At 36.3% G+C, this 16,049-nt stretch overlaps 1 non-coding gene across 1 annotated transcript; it reads left to right on the top strand.

Annotated features, from left to right (window-relative positions):
• The first annotated feature begins 1,121 nt into the window (after positions 1–1,121).
• Positions 1,122–1,194, top strand: TRNAK-UUU (transfer RNA lysine (anticodon UUU)). Its single transcript has one exon. It is a non-coding gene; the product is annotated as a tRNA-Lys (tRNA).
• The last annotated feature ends 14,855 nt before the right edge of the window (positions 1,195–16,049 follow it).

The following is a 16,049-nucleotide window of genomic DNA, read 5'->3' as shown; positions in this document are numbered from 1 at the left end:
AATTGACTAAAAACTTGTATCAACTGTAATTTCGGTACTTGTCTATTATATAAAACACACTCGAGAAGTGAAATTGGTGAATGCTAATGAAATAAAACAAAATTATGATGAAAATCTAATAGTTTAGAAACAAATTTGGGCGACATATTTGCACATTAGGGGGTGGAAGTAAAGCATAGCATATATTAAATACGTAACCTAAACAAACCTATTTTAACCTAACCAAACCTATTTAACCTAATGAAAAAAAAATATGATGAAAATAGAAAAATTTATTAGTAAATTTGGAAATATGCTCCCAGAACGCAGAAATGTTCTCAAGAATCGCATTAAAATGAACTCGGCCTTCTGCCTTTACTGCCGCCCGCCACATGTATGTATGAATTTAAATGATGGAAGGATGTACCTCGGTACCGTTTGTTCCTCCACTTTGCGGAACCCCACATACACGGTTTCTGGGTCGACAAAATTATTTATGTGGCGCAATTTCAAGTGAGTGAAACCTGTTTATTCCAGCTCAGTTGTCTTTTAGCGTAGCCCTTCCAACAATCTGAAATGATTCTTGAACATCCATGGTGGTGAGACACTATGTTCTATCACCAGTCAGAGAAAATTAACCGGTGTCCTGAAGAACCGCGTTAATAATGAACTTAAATAAATTAGATCAAGAATCGCGTTAATAATGAACTTTTCTCTGTCTTTGAGACGGTCAGCCGACGCCGAAGCTCCTAATTTAATAATTCATAAATGACCTTCAAATTTTTGCTAATAAAGTATTCTGTTTTCATCATATTTTATTGCCATCAAACTTAACTTCTCGAGTGTGTTTTATATAATAGACAAGTACCGTAATTTCCGTATACCTGCCCCCCCCCCATCCTAGTTTGCTATGCCTGAAACCATTACTGCTTACTGGTATCCTACCACTGTTCTTTAGCATGTTTTTTTTTAAAGTAACCAACCACTAAGTATTTACCGAAAAATCTAGGTGAAAAATCCCCTTCTTTCCTAATCTTTCCCCATTCTCCCCAATTGGCGCCAATGCTTTAGAGCTAACCTGAAATATAAATTTTTTAACGATAATTTTTGTTAACTATCGGATATATTGAATATCTATATATGCCCGGTTAGCTCAGTCGGTAGAGCGTGGGACTTTTAATCCTAAGGTCAAGGGTTCAAGTCCCTTATCGGGCGAATTTTTAAAATTTATCTTTTTGTGAATATACTACTATGTCAAATCTTTTTATTTTGATTGAAAAAAGGTCTGAGTGGCGTAAAACGCACAAAAGATATACATATTTTAGTTTTTAGCTTTGAATAGGCAAGGATCTCAACCAAGCCGTCTTGGTGCTAAAAGAAGGAAGAAAAACTAACCTTTTGAAGTAAACTTAAACAGAGCAGAAAAGACGCTTAATAAAAAAAAAAAAAAGAATAAATAAAAGACCATTCATGAATTAGACCGAGCAAATATTATCTGCCTAGTAATTGACTCAGTTTGCCTACTGACCCGAGTTTTATTAAAAGTAGGATCAGATGATCTTAATTTAAGCTGAATAAAAACAATATTTGAATCTTTTAAAATTAAGTTGTTGTAAATGGTCATTTGTTCTGTTTTTTGTTTTCTATTTTTTTTTATTCAGCGTCTCATCTGCTCTGTTTGAATTTACTTCAAAAGGTTACTTTTTCTTTTTTCCTTTAGCACCAAAGACGGCTTGGTGGAGGTCCTTGCCGAATATCTGCTTTTGTCCTTTTTGCTTCTTTTCTATCCACTGGTTGATATTACCTTCAGTTTCTCGTTTATTTAATTATGTTCTATTTTTTCTTGTTTGTCATACGCTACTTTGTTTAGTGTCTAATTCAGAGTCCCTTAGGCTCTTGCACAAATAGAACGGTGAAAATTAAACCACACAAAACCATAAAGTAAAGACTAATTACCAAAATCTAAAAAGTCGATTAAATTTTTCATGAACAGTATTATGAAATCGGTTTTATTACCCAAGGTAGATGACAATAGGTCATCAGTGTGGCAAACAGGCGCCATTAAGAAAATAAAAACCATTCATTGGTAATTTCCAAAATAAATTTTAATATTCCCAACTAAGTATTTTAAGATCTTTTATGATAAATGGCATTTAGAAATGTCCCCCATGGTTTCTGAAAAGAAATCGGTTAAATTCTTAAACTAAATAAAAACTCTGATAATTAGTGAAATCTGAAATATTGCCGGCAAAATGAGGTTAATCTGTCATTGGAAGCGGAACATTGACAAGATTTTACTTGGGAAATGGGAGCATGGTGTTTAACTGTAAAGGAATTTTCAACACTACGCAGTATTGTAGTATTTCTTTCAAATTAAATCATATTCCACAATGTCCTCCAACCAAGATTTTGTCTGCTTATATAGCATTCGTTATATTATGTAATCAGCTCTGTATTAAGCTATTTTTCTCATACGTTTCCAATTTTTGGGTATGGACGCTAGACTACTCACAGATTTGTTTGTTTTTAATATTTTTAATATTGTATTGTATTTGCTGAGAAAAGGGCTCACCCCACCCTAAGAGATCTGAAAAGACAGACAAATAAGCCATGTGTTTATTAAGATTTAGATTGGATAGTGCATACAATCTAAAAGTCATCTTATTTGTCCATTTATTTCCCTTAAAATTAATGAGTATATAAAATACGTTAAAGAAATCGTAAAAATGCCATGCCAGTTAAACAAAACATTGATCAATTCCAACTTTGATCAGAGACATCAACAGCATGCGGGTAACATAAAAATTATTTTGTATAGTTTCTGGTTACTACTCAACTTTCTAGGTGACAAAGCGTTCACTTATATTATTACACAACTACAGAAAAAGGGAAGTTGTTATTGAGATAGGCATATTTCTAAAAAAAGGGGAAGACATAGCTTTGTCCTAGATTCCTTTTTATATAATTAGTCAAGGGTAGGGGATTTGTGTTTGTCAGTTTCTTTTGTGGGTGTTTCTTATCACCCATCCCCTAAACCGCTAGATCTCATCAATTTTATGTGTCCAGTGTTTTTTCTGTACTTATTTACAATGCATAAAGAAGGGGGTCCTTTTTATCTTTCCGAAAAAATGCTTTATTTATGCAGCAACAATGTTCAGATGCTTTCAGAGATATTGGTCATAACAGGACACATAATGGCTCTAACATGAGTGGAAAGTAAGATATGGGATAAGACCGGTATAAACAGAATGTAAATGCTCAAGAAAAAGAAGAAAATAAGAATATTTCTAAATAAATAAACTATACTTTAATAGGTACTTGCCAGTTATCCCGACCACACTCAAATTCTTGATCTGAGAAAAACCGGTTTCTCTATCTGCATTCGGAGATAACTAGCTTGGTTTCAGTGAGATAAACTACTATTTAGATCAGAGCCATGTCCAGGATTTTTTTTCGGGGGGTATTTTAAACAAGGATTTTTTTTCGGGGAGGGGGGTACACAAAAAAGAAAAGAAAAAGGCATAAAGAATTTGTTTATATTCATTTTTATAACATTTTTACGAGTCGGAAAACGTTTCGGGGGGGGGGGAGGTCAAAACCTCAAACCCCCTCCACCTGGATACGGCCTTGATTCAGATATATTTCAATTAAATATTTAATATATAGATTTAGTTAGGTTAGGTATTTAATATAACGCGTTCTGTGCGACCTTATTTCCATAATTCTCTGCAGTAGTTTCATAATTGTGTTATTAAAGTATAATATTTTAATCATATTTTGGTATATATGATTAACTTAACTTTACTTCTTGACAGTGGCCGAGATAACTGACAAGTACTCTATAATATATCACCGCACTGGTACGACTAAAGGAGCTATATATTAAATCCCAACATAACTGACCAGCAGGTCTGGAAAAAAAAGAGAAAATAAAATGGGTAAAATATGCACTTCGTATATCTAACTACATCAATCGGCAGGGGAACTGATGGGCATTGACCCCCCCCCCTCCCAAAAACAAGAAGAAATTTAAGAATGGGAAAAAGGATTTTAATCAGATGAGAAATACCTAAAAAAGTGGATGTTTTGCATGTTCAATTTGACTTGAACTGAGATTTGTAATCTGACATCTTAGAAATTTGCCACCTGTCCAATCAAGATATGTTTTTTTTTAACTGTGCTATAATGGCAATTTGAGGACAGTAAGGTACAAGGTAATATACAATTTACGGCCTGTATTAGATTTTAAGCGCTGCTTTTTATTCTAAAAATTGAAGTGAGATCGAGGGCATATCCAGGATTCTCGTTCAGGGGGAGGGTTAAAAATGGAAATCTTCAAATGTTCTAACTGCACCACCCTCCAGTGATAAAGGGTGAGGGTAAGGGTGAAAATAAGATAGGGAGAGTCCAGACAGACCTTACAGAGAATTTGAGGATAATCTTATGTTCGGATTTGTATTCTTTAGCCCTGAAAAAAAGAAGAAACTTTCAGCGAAAAAACGGTACTCCTATGCTAAACATACTCTTTTATGTATAGCAATGGAAACCAGTCGAGAGAAAACCATTTCTGACCGGTTAATTCAAGACACTGGTCTAGAGTAACACAATATATAGCGTGGTTTTCATTGCGAATATGATATTTGAGCTGCTGGTTTTTGAGGTTTAGAGGGGAAAAAAGGTATATAGGTTAGGTTAGGTTACATAATAATATATGCTATACTTTACCCCCCCCCTCCGACCAATGTGCAAATATATAGCCCAAATTTGTTTCTAAACTATTATACATTCATCCTATTTTATTTCATTAGCATTAACCAAACTAGCACTATATAAACGAGTCCGTTCAATATAAGAGTACCAAAAAAACATAGTTTAAGTAAAATTTGCCCCCCCCCCTTCCGATCTCTGAAGTCAGGTTGATACTAATAGTGAGGTCCAACACTAGTTCATAGTTGAGTTCATGGGCGTGAAATTGCAATGAAGCACCGTTAAAACCAAAAGTAGGCCAATGGACAAACCGGTGATTTCATCCCCTCTGACCTCGCTTAAGGTCGAAATAGGGAACTAAATGATATGGCTTTTCAATTGTCATTTCAGTCTCTCCAGACTTGAAAAAATAGGAAATGTCCTTTCTGTCCACTAAATTAAGATTCTGCACAATTTTCTATGACTGCACAAGTTAATATTTTGATTTTTCATCCCCCTTGAACCTCGCTTAGTGTGGAAATAGTATAGACCAACTAGGTGATGGAATTTCTCAATTCAGATGCCATTTTCAGTCTTCCCATACTTAAATTAATAGGAAACAACCTTTCTATTACATATCTTTTAATTATATATTATATTTTTATAATACCACAAATAGTATTTTTACCCCTTCTAACCTTACCTAGGGTTGAAAAAGGTTTCTAAGTGATAAAATTTTCTAATTCTATTACTACTTTCTGTCTCCTTAGACTCGAATTATTATGAAACGACCTTCCAATCCACCAAATATTGCACAAATTGAGGTTCTGATTTTTCACCCCTCTTTGACCGCACTTAGGATAAATACCGGGTACTAAGTGATGGAATTTCCAAATTCTCCGGGGACTTGATTTAATAAGTAGTAAGGCAATAGGGACCGCGACGGGGACAAGGACGGGGACAAGAATATACAGTGCAGTTTGACGAGCACATTGCGAAAAGTGACCGATTCCTTTATATTATAGACCTATAAAGTGATCAAACATGTTATATTTGGAAATAGGGATGAGATTGTGTTATGCAATCAGACTGGTTTCGTTTTACGGATTCATTCATAGAAGAACTAATGCTTTTGAAAAGAGTAATTACTAGTAAGTTCAAAAGCCAAATTAAACTTCCATTGGTTAAGAATGTGTAATAGATAACTAAAACATGAGGACTGGAATGTTACAGTTAGAATGGTTTTAAGTTGAAAATTGTACAATTTGCGTAAAAATAACTCTATTTGCGAATTTTTTGCAAAAATTTGTTTGCGAAAAGGTATTCCGTTGGTTAAGAATGCCTCACGGGTAATTAAAAATGAGGAATGGGATGCTATAGTTAGAATTATTTTAATTTGAAAATTGTACCATTTGCGTAAAAATAACTATTTGCGAAAAAGGGTATAGCATTTGTGAATTGGAGTTGAACAGTGTTGTCAATAAAAAATATGGTCTAACGTTATAGTATACTAAAAAGTTGATACTAAGAGAGATGTAGATGGCAAGAAAAGAATCTTAATAAAGAAATTCTGGACGATCCATAGAAATCCTTACAAATCAAGTAGTGAGGTATATATGAGTATGAACCATCAAGGATCATAAGCACCAACGACCCTAACCACCAGGGACCTCAACCCCCAAAGGTCCCCTATCCCCAAACTCCAAGAGGGTCCCTTCCCCTCCAAATGTTTGGCCCCCTCCCCCCATTTTTTTTATTTTTTTTTGGAATTTTTCTAACTTTTTTTTTTTTTTTTTTACATTATATATTTTTTCAACTTTTTTTTACATATCTTAGAATGACATTAAACATACTTAAAACATAAAAAAATCACCACATTTCATATTTTCTAACTTCAAAATGGGAATGATATAGATATGTTTGTCGTGACTTTTACTATTAGAAAAATATTGTTTGTAGTAGCAATTTTTTTTATTGGGTGAAAATTTTTTTGGACTTCGAAATTATTCAACTTTTTTTCTTTTTTTTACCTATCTTAAAAAGACATGAAATATGCTTATGGCTCTAACAATTGTACTCTATGCTTGTCCAGAGGCACGATGGGGCTTTCCCATCCCCTCCCCCCATTTTTTTGATTTTTTTTTGAATTTTTTTTTACTTTTTTTATTATTTTTTTTAACATGATATAATTTTTCAACTTTTTCTTTATACATCTCATAGAATGACATGTAACATACTTAAAACATAAAAAATGGCTCTAACAATTGTACTCCATGCTTGCCCAGAGACACGATGCGGCTTTCCCACTGGTACTCTATGTCCGGTTATCGACACTACCTAGTTTATTGGATGTATTAAATCAGTATTTTTTACACAGTGGAACGATAAACACATAACTAATATCTCTAAGAAGTGAAGATGAAGCATTTTAAGAAAGTATGTTCACATGATAGTGTTATTGTAGCATTGAATACTGACAAGGTGAAGTATTTAAACTATGAAATAAGTACAAGTGGTAGCACTATCGGAAACGTATGCGTGCATTGTCATGACAGTAAGGAATTAAATTTCTTTGGAATGCCCAAAAAATTCAACTCTTATGATGGGGGATATGCGAAATTGAGATCTCCGGAGATGATTGCACTCAAAGAGAATGCCAATATAAAAATAATAGTTGATGAAGAGGGGCATCTTCATGCTATTGCTTGTGGTAACATGTTACCCAGTGTTAAACCATATCGTCAGCTTTCGGGTATTCGTATTCAAATGAAAGTACAGACGAAAAGAAAGGCCTAATCTTCTACTAATATCATAAACCATATCTTGTCTACGTGCCAGAACTGTAACCTGTGTAAAAATATTGTGATAATAGACAGTGAAATTGCCAGAAAAATAAAAAGGGCATTGGCAGAAAATATCACTAAGGAATATATAGATGAATCGATGAAAAACAAAGTACCAGCAAACGTTACTGCCATTGATCAAACAGACAATGAACCAAATAATACCAAAGATGAAAAGCATATTGATCCTGTCGATGACACACCTTTAAAAATTGTGTATGACTCAAAATGGAATAATGATTATTCTACTGTTTACGAACTAAGAGAAAACAATAGCTATAGTATCAAGAGAGAACACGGTGAACCATTTTATGGAACAGATTCAAAATGTCCAAAGTTGATCATTGATATTAATAATGTATAATAATGTATCTACCATATATTTATATTAATATCATATATGTCATTATTTCATTAAGAATATGTTATCTATTACTTAGTTATATTCCCATTATTTCTAGGGTAAGCTGAGGCAGACACCGAGAGAAGCAAACACCTGACCAAACGCACAAGAAAAAAGAGTGAGAGACACATACAAATACATAGATTCAGACATACAAACCGACAAAGACAGGCACTGGGATAAGCAAACACCTACCCAGACACACACAGACAAAGAGAGTGAGAAACACATACAAACATATAGATTCAGACATACAAACCGAGAAAGACATGCACTGGAATAAGCCAACACCCACCCAAACACACAAGCAAAAAGAGTGAGAGAGATAAAAACACATATAAATATATAGATTTTGACATACAAACAGACAAAGACAGACACTGGGAGAAGCAAACATCCACCCAGACACATATGCAAAGAGAGTGGGAGAGATAAAAACACATGCAAATATATTGATTCAGACATACAAACCGACATAGACCGGCACTGAGATAAGCAAACATCCGCCCAGAAACATAGGCCCAGAGAGTGAAAGAGACAAAAATACATGTAAATATATAGATTCAGACATACAAAGCAACAATGACAGGCATTGAGATAGGCAAACATCCCGCCCAGACACATAAGCAGAGGAAGTGAGAGAGATAAAAACACATTTAAATATATGGATTCTGACCTACAAATCATCAATGACAGGCATTGAGATAGGTAAACACCCGCCCAGACACATAGGCCCAGAGAGTGAGAGAGACAAAAATACATATAAATATATAGATTCTGACATACAAACCGACAAAGACAGGCACTGAGATAAGCAAGCATCCGCCCAGACACTTAGGCCCAGAGAGTGAGAGAGACAAAAACACATGCAAATACATAGATTCTGACATACAAAGCAACAATGACCGGCATTGAGATAGGAAAACACCCAACTCAGACGTATAAGCAAAGAGTGTGAGAGAATAAAAAACACATAAATATATTAATTATGATATACAATTTTACAAAGACAGGCACTGTGAGAAGCATACTTCCGCCCAGACACATAGGCAAAGAGAGTGGGAGAGATAAAAACACATGGAAATATATAGATTCAGACATACAAACCAACAATGACAGGTATTGAGATAAGTAAACACCCAGACACATAAGCAGAGGAAGTGAAAGAGACAAAAACACATATAAATATATAGATTCTGACATATAAACAGACAAAGACAGTCACTGAAATAGGCAAACACCCCGCCCAGACATATAAGCAAAGAGAGTGAGAGAGTCAAAAACATATAAATATATAGATTCTGACATACAAACCGATAAAGACAGGGACTGGGAAAAGCTTACTTCCGCCCAGATAAATAGGCGATGAGAATGGGAGTGACAAAAAGACATGAAAATATATAGATTCATACATACAAACCAACAAAAACAGGTATTGAGATAGGCAAACACTCGGCCAGACACATAAGCAAAGAGAGTGAGAGTGACAAAAACACATATAAATATATAGATTCTGACTTACAAACCGTCAAAGACAGGCACTGTGAGAAGCAAATATCCGCCCAGACACATAGGCAAGGAGACTGGGAGAGAGAAAAACACATGCAAATATATAGATTCAGACATACAAACCGACAGAGACAGGCACTGAGATAGGCAAACACCCGCCCAGACACATAGGCAAAGAGAGTGAGAGAGACAAAAAACACACGTAATTATATAGATTCATACATACAAACCGTCAAAGACAGGCATTGTGATAAGCAAACACCCGCCCCGACACATACGCAGAGGAAGTGAGAGAGACAAAAACACATAAAAATATACATATTCTGACATACAAACTGACAAAGACAGTCACGGAGATAAGCAAAACCCCGCTCAGACTCATAGGCCCAGAGAGTGAGAGAGACAAAAACACATGCAAATATATAGATTCAGACATACAAACCAACAATGACAGGCATTGAGAAAAGCAAAAACCATCCTAGACACATAAGCAAAGAGAGTGAGAGTGTCAAAACATATAAATATATAGATTCTGACATACAGACCGACAAAGACAGGCACTGGGAGAAGCATACTTCCGCCCAGACACATAGGCAAAGAGAGTGGGAGAGATAAAAACACATGCAAATATATAGATTCAGACATACAAACCAACAATGACAGGTATTGAGATAAGCAAACACCCGCCCAGACACATAAGCAGAGAAAGTGAAAGAGACAAAAACACATATAAATATATAGATTCTGACATACAAACAGAAAAAGACAGTCACTAAGATAAGCAAACACCCCGCCCAGACACATAAGAAAAGAGAGTGAGAGAGTCAAATACATATAAATATATTGATTGTGACATACAAACCGACAAAGACAGGGACTGGGAGAAGCAAACTTCCGCCCAGACACATAGGCAAAGAGAGTGGGACAGATAAAAACACATGGAAATATATAGATTCAGACATACAAACCAACAATGACAGGTATTGAGATAAGCAAACACTCGCCCAGACACATAAGCAAAGAGAGTGAGAGTGACAAAAACACATATAAATATATAGATTCTGACTTACAAACCGACAAAGACAGGCGCTGTGAGAAGAAAACATCCGCCCAGACAACCAGACAATGAGACGGTGAGAGAGAAAAACACATGAAAATATATTGATTCAGACATACAAACCGACAGAAACGGTAACTGAGATAAGAATACACCTGCCCAGACACATAGGCAAAGAGAGTGAGAGAGACAAAAAACACATGTAATTATATAGATTCAGACATACAAACCGTCAAAGACAGGCACTGTGAGAAGCAAACATCCGCCCAGACACATAAGCAGAGGAAGTGAAAGAGACAAAAAACACATATAAATATATAGATTCTGACATACAAACCGACAAAGACAGTCACTGAGATAAGCAAACACCCGCCCAGACACATAGGCCAAAAGCGTGAGAGAGACAAAAACACATGCAAATATATATATATATTCACACATACAAACCAACAATGACAGGCATTGAGATAGGCAAAAACCCGCCCAGACACATAAGCAAAGAGAGTGAGAGTGACAAAAACACATACAAAAGTATAGATTCTGACTTACAAACCGACAAAAACAGGCACTGGGAGAAGGGAACATCCGCCCAGACACATAGGCAAGGAGAGTGGGAGAGATAAAAACACATGCAAATATATTGATTCCGACATACAAACCGACAGAAACAGGCACCGAGATAAGCAAACACCCGCCCAGACACATAGGCCCAGAGAGTGAGAGAGACAAAAACACATGTAAATATATAGATTCAGACATACAAAGAAACAATGACAGGCATTGAGGTAGGCGAACACCCACCCAGACACATAAGCAGAGGAAGTGAGAGAGACAAAAACACATATAAGTATATGGATTCTGCCATAAAAACCAACAATGACAGGCATTGAGATAGGCAAACAGCCGCCCAGACACATAAGCAGAGGAAGTGAGAGAGACAAAAACACATATAAATATATGGATTCTGACATGCAAACTAACAATGATAGGCATTGAGATAGGCAAACACCCTCCCAGACACATTAGCAGAGGAAGTGAGAGAGAAAAAATACATATAAATAAATGGTTTCTGACATACAAAGCGACAAAGACAGGCACTGAGATAAGCAAACACCCGCCCAGACACATAGACCCAGAGAGTGAGAGAGACAAAAACACATGCAAATATATAGATTAAGACATACAAACCAACAATGTCAGGCATTGAGATAGGCAAACACCCACCCCAAACACATAAGCAGAGGAAGTGAGGGAGACAAAAACATATAAATATATGGATTCTGACATACAAACCGACAATGACAGGCATTGAGATAGGCAAACAACCGCCCAGACATATAAGCCGAAGAAGTGAGAGATAGAAAAAAAACATATAAAGATAAGGATTCTGACATACAAACCAACAAAGACAGGCACTGAGATAAGCAAACACCCTGCCCAGACACATAGGTCCAGAGAGTGAGAGAGACAAAACATACAAATATATAGATTCAGACATATAAACTATCAATGACAGGCATTGAGACAGACAAACACCCGCCCAGACACATAAGAAAAGAGAGTGAGAGAGTCAAAAACCCATAAATATATAGATTCTGACATACAAACCGACAATGACAGGCATTGAGATAGGCAAACACCCGCCCAGACATATAAGCCGAAGAAGTGAGAGAGAGAAAAAAAACATATAAAGATAAGGATTCTGACATACAAACCAACAAAGACAGGCACTGAGATAAGCAAACACCCTGCCCAGACACATAGGTCCAGAGAGTGAGAGAGACAAAATAGAACAAATATATAGATTCAGACATATAAACTATCAATGACAGGCATTGAGACAGACAAACACCCGCCCAGACACATAAGAAAAGAGAGTGAGAGAGTCAAAAACCCATAAATATATAGATTCTGACATACAAACCGACAGAGACAGGTACTGGGAGAAGCAAACATCCACACAAACACATATGCAAAGAGAGTGGGAGAGACAAAAACACATGCAAATATATTGATTCAGACATACAAACCAACAATGACAGGCATTGAGATATGACTGTGCATCATTTCGTTGATTTTAGGTTAGATCAATTATAGATGGCAGCACACCCGCTCAGACACACAGTCATAGTGAGAGAGATATCCAAAAAGTTGGGTTGATCTAGGTTCACTTAGAGTGGTGCGCCACTCTAATCCATATATTTATATGTGTTTTTGTCTCCCTCACTTCCTCTGCTTAAGTGTGAGGGGTGGGTGATTGCCTATATCAATGCCTGACATTGTTGGTTTGTATGTCTGAATCTATATTTTTGCATGTGTTTTTGTCTCTCTCACTCTCTGGGTCTATTTGTCTGGGCGGGTGTTTGCTCATCTCAGTGCCTGTCTTTGTCGATTTGTATGTCAGAAGTAATATATTTATATGTATTTTTCTCTCTCTCACTTCCTCTGCTTATGTGTCTGGGAGGTTGTTTACCTATCTCAATGCCTGTCATTGTTGGTTTGCATGTCAGAATCCATGTATTTATATGTGTTTTTGGCTCTCTCACTTCCTCTGCTTATGAGTCTGGGCGGCTGTTTGCCTATCTCAACGCCTGTCATTGGTCATTTGTATGTCTGAATCTATATATTTGCAAGTGTTTTTATCTCTCCCACTCTCTTTACTTATGCGTCTGGGCGGAAGTTTGCTTCTCCCAGTGCCTTTTATTGTTGCTTTGTATGTCTGAATCTATATATTTGCATGTGTTTTTGTCTCTCTCACTCTCTGGGCCTATGTGTCTGGGCGGGTGTTTGCTTATCTCAGTGCCTGTCTTTGTCGGTTTGTATGTCAGAATCTATATATTTATATGTATTTTTCTCTCTCACTTCCTCTGCTTATGTGTTGGGGCGGGTGTTTGCCTATCTCAATGCCTGTCATTGTTGGTTTGTATGTCTGAAACTATTTATTTTTATGTGTTTTTTTCTCTCTCACTCCCTGGGCCTATGTGTCTGGGAGGGTGTTTGCCTATCTCAATGACTGTCATTGTTGGTTTGTATGTCAGAATCTTTATATTTAAAAGTGTTTTAGTCTCTCTCACTTCCTCTGCTTATGTGTCTGACCGGGTGTTTGCCTATCTCAATACCTGTTATTGTTGGTTTGTATGTCTGAATCTATATATTTCCATGTCTTTTTACCTCTCCCATTCTCTTGGCCTATTTGTCTGGGCGGAAGTTTGCTTCTCCCAGTGCCTCTCTTTGTCGGTTTGTATGTCAGAATCTATATATTTATTTGTTTTTGACTCTCTCACTCTATTTGTTTATGTGTCTGGGCGAGGTGTCTGCCTATCTCCATTCCAGTCATTGTTGCTTTGTATGTCAGAATATACATATTTTTATGTGTTTTTTGTATCTATCGATCTCTGGGTCTAAGTGTCTGGGCTGATGCTTGCTTATATCTGTGACTGTTTTTCTTGGTTTGTATGTCAGGATCTATATATTTATATGTATTTTTTCTTTCTCAATCTCTGGGCCTATGTGTCTGGGGGGGTGTTTACCTATCTCAATGCCTATCATTGATGATTTGCATGTCAGAATACATATATTTATATGTGTTAATGTCTCTCTCACTTCCTCTGCTTATGTGTCTGGGCGGGTGTTTCTCTATCTCAATGCCTGTGATTGTTGCTTTTTATATCTGAATCTATATATTTGCATGTGTTTTTGTGTCTCTCACCCTCTGGGCATGAGTGTTTGGGCAGGTATTTTCATATACCAGTGACTGTCTTTTTCGGTTTGCATGTCTGATTCAATATATTTGCATGTGTTTTTATCTCTCCCACTCTCTTTGCATATGTGTCTGGGCGGATGTTTGCTTCTCACAGTGCCTGTCTTTGTCGGTTTGTATGTCAGAATCTATATATTTATATGTGTTTTTGTCACTCTCACTCTCTTCGCTTATGTGTCTGGACGGGTGTTTGCCTATCTCAATGCCTGTCATTGTTGGTTTGTATGTCTGAATCTATGTATTACCATGTGTTTTGTCTCTCTCACTCTCTGGGCCTATGTGTCTGGACGGGTGTTTGCTTATATCAGTGCCTGTCTCTTTCGGTTTGTATATCTGAATCAATATATTTGCATGTGTTTTTATCTCTCCCACTCTTCTTGCATATGTGTCTGGGCAGATATTTGCTTCTCCCAGTGTCTGTCTTTGTCGGTTTGTATGTCAGAATCTATATATTTATATGTGTTTTTCTCTCTCTCACTCTTTTTGCTTGTGTGTTTGGGTGGGTGTTGGCTTATTCCAGTGCATGTCTTTCTCGGTTTGTATGTCTGAATCTATATGTTTGTATGTGTTTCTCACTCTCTTTGTCTGTGTGTCTGGGTAGGTGTTTGCTTATCCCAGTGCCTGTCTTTGTCGGTTTGTATGTCTGAATCTATGTATTTGTATGTGTCTCTCACTCTTTTTGCTTCTGTGCTTGGTCAGGTGTTTGCTTCTCTCAGCGTCTGCCTTAGTTTACCCTAGATATAATGGGAATATAACAAAGTAATAGATAACATATTTTTAATGTAATAATGACATATATGATATTAATATAAATATATGATAGATACGTTATTATACATTATTAATATCAATGATCAACTTTGGACAGTTTGAATCTGTTCCATAAAATGGTTCACCGTGTTCTCTCTTGATACTATAGCTATTGTCCTCTCTTAGTTCGTAAACAGTAGAATAATCATTATTCCATTTTGAGTCATACACAATTTTTAAAGGTGTGTCATCGACAGGATCAATATGCTTTTCATCTTTGGTATTATTTGGTTCATTGACTGTTTGATCAATGGCAATAACGTTTGCTGGTATTTTGTTTTTCACCGATTCATCTTTATATTCCTTAGTGATATTTTCTGCAAATGCCCTTTTTATTTTTCTGGCAATTTCACTGTCTATTATCACACTATTTTTACGCAGGTAACAGTTCCGGCATGTAGACAAGATATGGTTTATGATACTAGAAGAAGAGTAGGCCTTTCTTTTCGTCTTTGCTTTCATTTGAATACTAATACCCGAAATCTGACGATATGGTTTAACACTGGGTAACATGTTACCACAAGCACTAGCAAGAAGATGCCCCTCTTCATCAAGTATAATTTTTATATTGGCATTCTCTTTGAGCACAATCATCTCCGGAGATCTCAATCTCGCATATCCACCAACATAAGAGTTGGATTTTTTTGGTACTCCAAAGGAATTTAATTCCTTACTGTCTTGACAATGTACGCATACTTTTCCGATAGTGCTACCACTTGTACTTATTTCATAGTTTAAATATTTCTCCATGTCCGCATTCAATGCTACGATAACACTATCATGTGAACACACTTTCTTAAAATGCTTCATATTCACTTCTTAGAGATATGAGTAGTGTTTATTGTTCCACTGTGTAAAAATACTGATTTAATACATCCAATAAACTAGGTAGTGTGTGTCTGAGTGGGTGTTTGCCTATCTCAATGCCTGTGATTGTTGCTTTGTAGGTCTGAATCTATATATTTACATGTGTTTTTGTCTCTCTCACTCTCTGGGCCTATG

This window comes from Artemia sp. Qi Xiang Cuo, chromosome 17 (assembly GCF_049724085.1).
Source record: "Artemia sp. Qi Xiang Cuo chromosome 17, ASM4972408v1, whole genome shotgun sequence".
Classification (NCBI taxonomy): Eukaryota; Metazoa; Arthropoda; class Branchiopoda; order Anostraca; family Artemiidae; genus Artemia; species Artemia sp. Qi Xiang Cuo.
Note: the sequence above shows the minus strand (reverse complement) of the source record. Positions and strands in the feature narration are given on the sequence as shown.